At 42.6% G+C, this 8,323-nt stretch overlaps 1 pseudogene; it reads left to right on the forward strand.

The window, feature by feature from the left end:
- The first annotated feature begins 6,425 nt into the window (after positions 1-6,425).
- Positions 6,426-7,127, forward strand: LOC148973769 (uncharacterized; annotated as a pseudogene).
- Positions 7,128-8,323: the final 1,196 nt, after the last annotated feature.

Genomic DNA, 8,323 nt, shown 5'->3' on the forward strand with positions numbered 1-8,323 from the left:
TCTGTTTTGCCGCAGGACAGCAAATGTAAATACATTATCTGTCATCTTTGCAGTACTGAGCTATGAAGAATAGCACATATTAAGTAACATAGAAAGTAACATATTTTAGCAACAGTGTAAAAATGAATAACATAACAGGCACAATACCGATAAACATGAATATCTATTAGTACTACAAGGATCACATGACTAAACTTACGTCATCGTTTTGAAATACCTCCGGTTTCACTGTCCACACTACAACGCGAAAACGGCGTTTTCAAATTTATCCACTTTGGAGAGCGTTTCCCAAACGATACGTTTTTGTTGACTTAAAACGCCGTCTCAGTGTGGACGGAAGGCCAAAACGGAGAGAAAAATATACGTTTTCAAACGAAAACGTATTAGTGTGGACATGGCCTAACACCATCCATAGTAGCACATTATAGAACAGTAAAGCAAAGTTAAGAAGAGCTAAGAACGGGAGACTTCTAAGCAGTCTCAGAGTCTCTCCGTTTATATGTGTTCTTTTATTTTCTTCTGTATGTTTCCTTTTATTTTATTAGATGTTTTAGATGTGTGGATTTTGCAACAAATGCCGATCGTGCTGATTCTGACGGCACGTTTTGGGTTTAGGAAGAACTGACAGCACAGCGCTGTGAAGTGAAGGAAGTTGCGCTGGACAGATCATCCATCTCGTTTTTAACGGGTGTAACTTATCTCAAATATCTTCTTATAATCTTTGGAAGCCAAAATCTAAAATAAAATTTGAATAATATCCCAGATCTAAAGTGTAACCACGTTGAATGTTCAGTTCTGTCCTCATTGTCACTCATTAAGCAGGGCTGTCGTGTTGCGCGTGCTGTGGCTTTGCGTGAGAGATCGCTCTCTCTCTCTCCTCTCTCTCTCTTCTAAACTGCGAATAGCAAATTTGCATCACAGACAAATGGTTTAATTAAAATATAGTTTATATATAGAAATGGCTGGCGAGATAAACATGTTCAAGATAGCGTCTTTATAGGAATAAATTGTAACCTACGTGTAATTACTTAATTTCTCCAGTACCGACAGCAGAACCGATAACGTCCGAGCTTATCGATACAGCGGTCTTTCAAAATTCAGCACCGGGGCCCTTTTAATACCGGGTTTCGGTACCCATCCCTAGCGTTGATACACCTCCGTTGCGGCACTGGACGGGGAACCCGACACAACAGGCCAGAATTGTTAAGTTGTTTAGGTTCTCAGAGGCGCTAGGGGCTGGCATGAGTGTGGTTGGTGCTGAACTGGTGATGTTGCTTCTGTGTGACCTTTACGACCGGAACGATAGGATCCCCATGTCAGCTCTGCAGAGAGAAAGCTGCCCGGGTACACTGAAGGGCTCCATGAGTGTTCAGGGCCTTGCTGACACTCTTGAAGGAGAGGCGTCCTTCGTGTACCCATTTACTTTTGGCCGTGCGAAGGAAATGGTAGTGCAAGCAGGCCATGACGTTAAGTTGTGTCTGACGCAGGGTTTGCTTGGGCACAAGCTGAAGTTCTTCACCGTCTTTAAAATTCTACAGCCTGAAGAACAATAAGAAAGTAAGCTGGAATTTTAAAGACTTTTGGGAGGTGCATGACGCGTCTGCCGAGCCGTCACTTGAGGCACGAGCAGTCAGCCTCGTGGGGGATGTCTGCTTGGAAATTGAGAAACGTGGCCTGAGTTTCATGCGAAATGTACAGAAATACATGGAGCATGGAATGCCGTGGATCCAAGAGGTGATGGTGAGGCTGCCAACGTCACTGAAGGGATCTGACTTGGTGAAGGTGGTGACGTTTGCAAGCTGCATTGGTCTCCTCCAAAATGGGGACTATAAAAGCTTTGACAAGCTGAGAGAGCTCATTCAAGAGCTTCCTGTGACCCAGGCACGGCTCAGGGCATTGCAAGTGCTGTCTCGGTTCCTCCTGCCGAGGGTGTATGGGCTCAAGCTTTGGGCTTTACATGAGTCCATCCCCTTCAGGCTGCGGGTCCCAGCTGTGTGTGCCCCGCAGAACATTTCTGTGGGTGAGAGCAGTGTCCCAGAGCTGGTTGAGGAGCAGTGTCCAGAGGTTGGCAGTGACACAGAGGTGGAAAATGTGCGCAAGATCCTTCCACGCTGTGTCCCTGCCAACAGCTCCCTCCGCTGGTCAAGTTTGGAGCTGGCTCTCATCAATCTCAGCGTTGTGGTCAAAAACAAAGAGGCATATGAACTATATGTCGCTCAATGCAGGGAGAAGAATGTGCCTGTGCGTACGTACAGGGCATTTTGTTCGAAGCGTGCAGCTATGCTGAAGTGAATGTGTGTGGAGTGTTTTTTTCTATAGGTTAGGTTTAGGATAGGGTTAGTAATTAGAATAGGATTTGTTAGTAGTTAGTATTATTTAGGTTAGTGTTAGAGGTTGGTGGTTAGGGTGATTTTTTTTTTTTTTTTTACATATGTTACGGTTATGTTTGTTGTGTTTAGTGTTTGTTATATTTAGGGTTAGAACTGCTTAAAAATGACCTGTTTCGGAGGTATATGGCTTTAAATGCAAATGAGCTGCATATCCCCGCCCTGCCTTTGGATGAGGGCGTAACTTGATACCTATGGCAGTCGGTAAGCAGAAGGGCTGAGAGAGTGAGAGACGCGCTGTTTTGAATGTCATTCAGTCTACGTTTGAATCGGAATATTTAAATAGCACGAAGAGACTCCGGCAGAATAAACATAAATGAGAATGGACCAGTACGTCTCGGTATGGTTATTTGATACATTTATGTACTTTAGCGTTGTAATCGTGTTCCCTTTGAAATTAAGGCATGTGCAACACACACACACAGACACACATAAACACTAATGCTGGCGCAATTTTTTTGAAATTACATACACATACTGTGATAAAGTTTGCTACGTACAAGCGAAATTACATTTATGCAAGGGACGGGGACCTGTGGCGTCATGTTTACTTGCAAATGTGAGGAGATGGCTAACATACAGAACAACAACATATATGCAGTTTTTAATACAATATCTTTAAATATATATAAACGTGTGGTTACACACTATACAAACAAGGTTTAAATTATATAGCCTACACAGACATCCTACAACGACAACAACTTTAGACACATTTGTTGTTGCATTTGTTGTTGAATTGGCTGACATTGACTGAAAAGACTATTTGCTCAAAAATCATAAAACACACTTACTGTTACTAGAGGTGACGGTGGATCGCAAACAGTAGATGGCGATCCACGGTTGAGGATTAACTTTTAAGCTACAACAACAGGATTAACCCACGAGTCCACGACAGAACACTTATGTTTCCAAGAGACATTACTGGCTGTCGTCGTTGAAAAATTGGAGGATGATGTGTACAGATCACCGAGGGCGGGGTCTAGGCCACAGCCACACTGTCAATCAACCCCGTCTCCCGGTCTACGTCACAAAGAGCTGAATCTCAGAACAGCTCGTTCTGACACAGTGCATATGATTTATTGAGATTGTAAAAAAACCACTGGGTGGATTTTTATCATTCTAGGGTGGTTTTGCTCACACACTGCCAACACACATTTATGTTCAAACACCATGTAAAAGTGAATTTTCCATAATAGGTGCCCTTTAAGGTGACACCAAACTTGTGTCATTCTGAGCTTTGGGGGCGGAGCTATGGGACCAAATGTAATCATGTATCGAAAAATTATCTCGGTGAAAAAATGTTCAAGTGTCAGGCGGGGGGAGCTGGAAGTGCACAGTTATCCCGGGGCAAATATGGTGCATGGGGCCCACATATTGAAGAATAGGACCCCGACCTTCCCTAGGGCCAGGCAGGTCATACTTTCCTTTGGCCTAAATCATAGAATCCAACCTGATAGAGGAGTGGCAGAGGGGAATGTTAGGGCACTACTAGAAGTACTTCTTACAGATTAAGGGCACGGCTATGGGGAAGAGATTTGCACCGGCCTATGCAAACATTTACATGGCCCAGTGGGAGGAAACTGTTTTTCCTAAATGTGAGAAGGTCCCTTTTTCCTACTTCCGTTCCCTAGACAATGTTTGGGGATTGTGGGTTTACAGTAAACAGGATTTTGACACCTTTTTAGGGGTTTTAAATTCCCACCATGCCTCTATTAAGGTTTCAGCAGTATTCCAGGAGCGGGCTATAGAGTTTCTGGATACAATGGTCTACAAAGGGCCCGAGTTTCTCACTACAGGCCAACTAGACTTTAAAATGTTCTTTAAGGAGACAGATACACATGCTCTGCTACATCATCAGAGCTATCATCCGAAACACACATTCAGAGGTATAGTACTATCTCAGCTTCTGAGGTTCAGGAGGATCTGTTCACGGGAGGAGGATTTTCAGGAAATAGTGTATAGCTCACAGCATTTTCATTTACATATCAAAGCCTCCTCTAGAATTAGGAGAAGGGGAGTCATGGGGGGACAACTGCCAAGCAAGACCCACGTCAATTTCCGGCAATTCACGGCAGTTTTGAGTGTTGCCTGTAAATTACCATGTGCAGTCGTAAACCTGAACTTCCACGACAATCTACAGTGCTGCTTACTGACGAAAATCCCACTTTTCATGCAGTGGTGAACAGAGGACAGGGGTGATATGAGTATGTTTATGGGTATTTGTAAGGAGACGGGCTGCTGCGTTTTGAACCATTTGAAGACGGCTGAGAAGAGATTGGTTAAGCCCAGTGTAGAGGGCATTACAGTAATCTAGCCTTGAGCTGATAAATGCATGAATGGCTCTTTCTAGATCAGCACTGGACAGGAATGATTTCACCTTACTGAGGAGCCTCAGCTGGAAAAAGCTAATCTTAACTACTGCACCAATCTGTTTGTCAAAATGCAATCTATTGTCGAGAGCAACACCCAGGTTACGAACAGTGAATGCAAACTGGGGCATGAGAGGGCCAAAACTAAGAGAGCTACAAGGTGAGTCCTGGGTGAACAATATATACTCAGTCTTACCTTCATTCAAATGAAGAAAGAGAGAGCCACCGTTTAATGTCCTGGATGCTGTTATGGATGGGATCTAATGCTGAATGATTATTCAAAACTGCAGGAAGAGTTTCAGCAGATGCTGGATACTGCCACACCCACCAGCGAGTCACTGAGACCCGGACCCAAACGGAGGCGCATAGAGAGCACACGGATGGATGGTTAAATCGTTACAGGGCCTACAGGAGGTCACAGAGGGGATGATGACTTCGAAACTGAACTTCAGAGATTGTACTACAACACTATTGATTCGGTGGTTGGGGAACTGGAGCATAGATTCAGCGAGCGCAACTCACAACTGGCAAGTGCACTTGCAGCACTAAATCCAGAGGCCGATAACTTCCTTGATGTGAAAGCTGTGAAGCATATTCTCGACCTGTCACAAACCATAATGATTGATGCTGAGTTTGAAGTTGCTAAAGAGTTTTTACAGTAATGTCACAAAAGAAAGCAATGCAGGGGGACTGGACCATACAGCACATAATCTCAACGTACCACAACCATCTGTCTATTAGGTAACAATAATATAAGAAGATAAGATTGTTTGAAATGGGTTTGGCTAAAAGAAAATGTTTGGCCTATACTAGGCAGGCTACTTATATATTGACTGGGTTAAATATAATTGCCTATTAAAAACAGACTAAAATACAATTTTCATTGACTAAAACTAGACTATGTTTTTCGTCGACTAAAACTAGACTAAAATGTCATCAGTTTTCGTTGACTAAAACTAGACGACTAAAAAGAGAATGAATGTGACTAAAACTAATAAAAACTACAATGTCAGCTTGACACAAAGACTAGAATAAAACTAAAACAGGCCACCAAAAACAACACTAGTTAGGGATATTTAATATTCAACAATATTATTGATCCGTATTGTATTATTGTCATGTTATCACTGTGAAGCTGCTTTGATACAATCTGTCTTGCCTATGTCTGAAAGCTCTGGTAATTTATTCAATTTGAACCCCTTCCCCCAAGACCACCTCTATGGGCTGTCCAGTTTGGTTTAGGGAAAACGCAGGAGTGCAACTGGCCAGCGCATGTTTTGGATGAGACTGTTCCACCCCTCCCCCCATGAAAAACCTGAACACATATCATCATATATCATCCAACATATTAGCAGGTACCCGCCAATTTTTTTCAAATGGAAGAACCCCCAACCCAGACTGTTTTAAAAAACCTTTCAATATGAACCGTTTATCTTAAAACCCCCCCAAAAAAATATCCCCCCAAAAACAATCAGTCTAAAGCCTTGTTTACACTCCATGCGTCTGCACGAGCGTGAGTCTCCGCTGACTGTGCGCGCGCCTCCCCAAATGGACGAGGCGTTTATACTCAATTCTGAAGAAGAAGTGTTGTGTTTGTTAGGGTTAACTAAAAGACAGAGGAAAACGTGGTATGTCTGCCCATTAAACACCACCCGGCAAAGAGCAAATGCACTTTGGATCCTTTCGAATGTCTGCTCAGCGGTTCGAGGACCAGCTACATCGCATTAAACCTTATTTGGAGCATAAAAGAACCCACACCAGTCCAATAAGTAAGAGAAACTGGCTTTCACGCTGTGCATACTTGCATCTGGAAGTGCCCAAAAATGTGTTTCCTCCAGCTACAAATTGGGATCAACCACAGTCTCAGTGATAGTGAGTGAGGTCTGCCAGGCAATATGGACAGGTTTAAAAGGCGATTTTGAGTGGCTTGACATCAAGCATGAATTTTGGAGAGTGTGGACCTTTCCCAACTGTTTGGGGTGTGGATGCGAAACACATCCTAATCAAGACACCCCAAAATGCTGGAAGTGACTTCTTTAAATTTAAAGGAATCCAATCCACTAAGAATTGTTTCACTATGGTGGACATTGTCTCGTATGGACGTGAAAGTGATGGTGGAATTTTCAAGGACAGTATTTTTGGTTCCAGACTTCTTCATGGCACTCTTGAACTCCCACAGCCTGAAAACCTGCCAGGTACCAACATCAAACTGCCACATGTGCTCATGGGAGATGCTGCGTTTCCACTCCATGTGAACCTGGTGCACCCATATTCAGGTAAAAACAAATTGTGCCACATTAACTAATATATAACATGTATTTGATGTGAAGAATGCAAGAATGCTGCATCCTCCGAAGTCCGTATTTGAAGGACGATTGCGTCACAGCCGCGTGACGAAGGACGTCCCAATTCAGCTCCATCCGCGAAGGCCGCATTTAAAGGCCGATTGCGTCATCGCGGTGGAAATGAGGGCTGTCCCAAATCAGTTATGCATCCTCTGAAGGCCGTATTCGAAGGCCGGTTGCGTCATTGCAGCGCGACGAAGGCTTACCTGATTCAAAAGCGACGCCAAATGCACCCTTTGTTTCCCCGTGAAAGGAAGGATACATAAATGGACACTTCGCGGACTATCCTACCCGATCCTACCCCATAAATCATTGCGAGGGTGACGACAGCATTTTTATTTAAAAAAAGGGTGGCCGAGAGTTCAGTGGTGGATGGCAAATTCACATTTAAATGTAAAAGTATTATGTTTTCATTTACTCAAATAGCCAGAGAAACCAGTGTTAACAGCCAAAAGTTTTTTGGGGTTTTTTTCCCGCTTTTTTTCCTTTATTCATCTTAACTAATTCGTCAGCATTGCATGGTTTTGTCAAGTGGAAATGCGAAAACGGCATTATAGCCTTGTATTGTATTTCTTGTACATTGTATTTCTTTATTATTCATTATTTCATTATTTTATGCAACTTTAAATGTGTACACAAAAGAGAATTCATGGCTCTGGATATTTGTTTATTTTTGTGTTTGCAAGGTTGATACATTTAAACTATAATATACTTTTGTGTCGTTTAATGTAAAATGTGTAGTGTTGTCCTGTGAGGGAAAAAGTAGGCTACTTCACATATGTACATGAATACTAACGCAGTATGAAGTTCCTTACATTCTCCCACTGGTTATTTTAAAAATTAGGGTTAGTAAGTAACAAAATGTTGGTCCATTGTCACAATATTAACAAATTGTTGCTAACTACTGCGTCCCAAAGTGCGCACCTGAAGCGCTTGGACCGGTCTAGCCTGCGGAGGATTGTTCTTGTCGCCTAGCAACTGTGACTGACAGCTGACGACGACGAGCGGGAGTAAAGACGTTTGCACGTTTTATATCCATCTGCTTTAAAATATTCAAATAGGATTGACAGCCTGTATAAATATATTCAACATGATCCATTTCTGTAGACAATAGAAAGAAAACCCTACAAAATCGCAATCAGGTACGATTAACATTTGAATATAGGCTATATATATGATTTATCATTATTATTATTTTTTAGGCTATTTCATTACAGTA

The sequence above is a fragment of the Pimephales promelas genome, chromosome 13 (genome assembly GCF_988280905.1).
Source record: "Pimephales promelas chromosome 13, fPimPro1.hap1.1, whole genome shotgun sequence".
Classification (NCBI taxonomy): domain Eukaryota; kingdom Metazoa; phylum Chordata; class Actinopteri; order Cypriniformes; family Leuciscidae; genus Pimephales; species Pimephales promelas.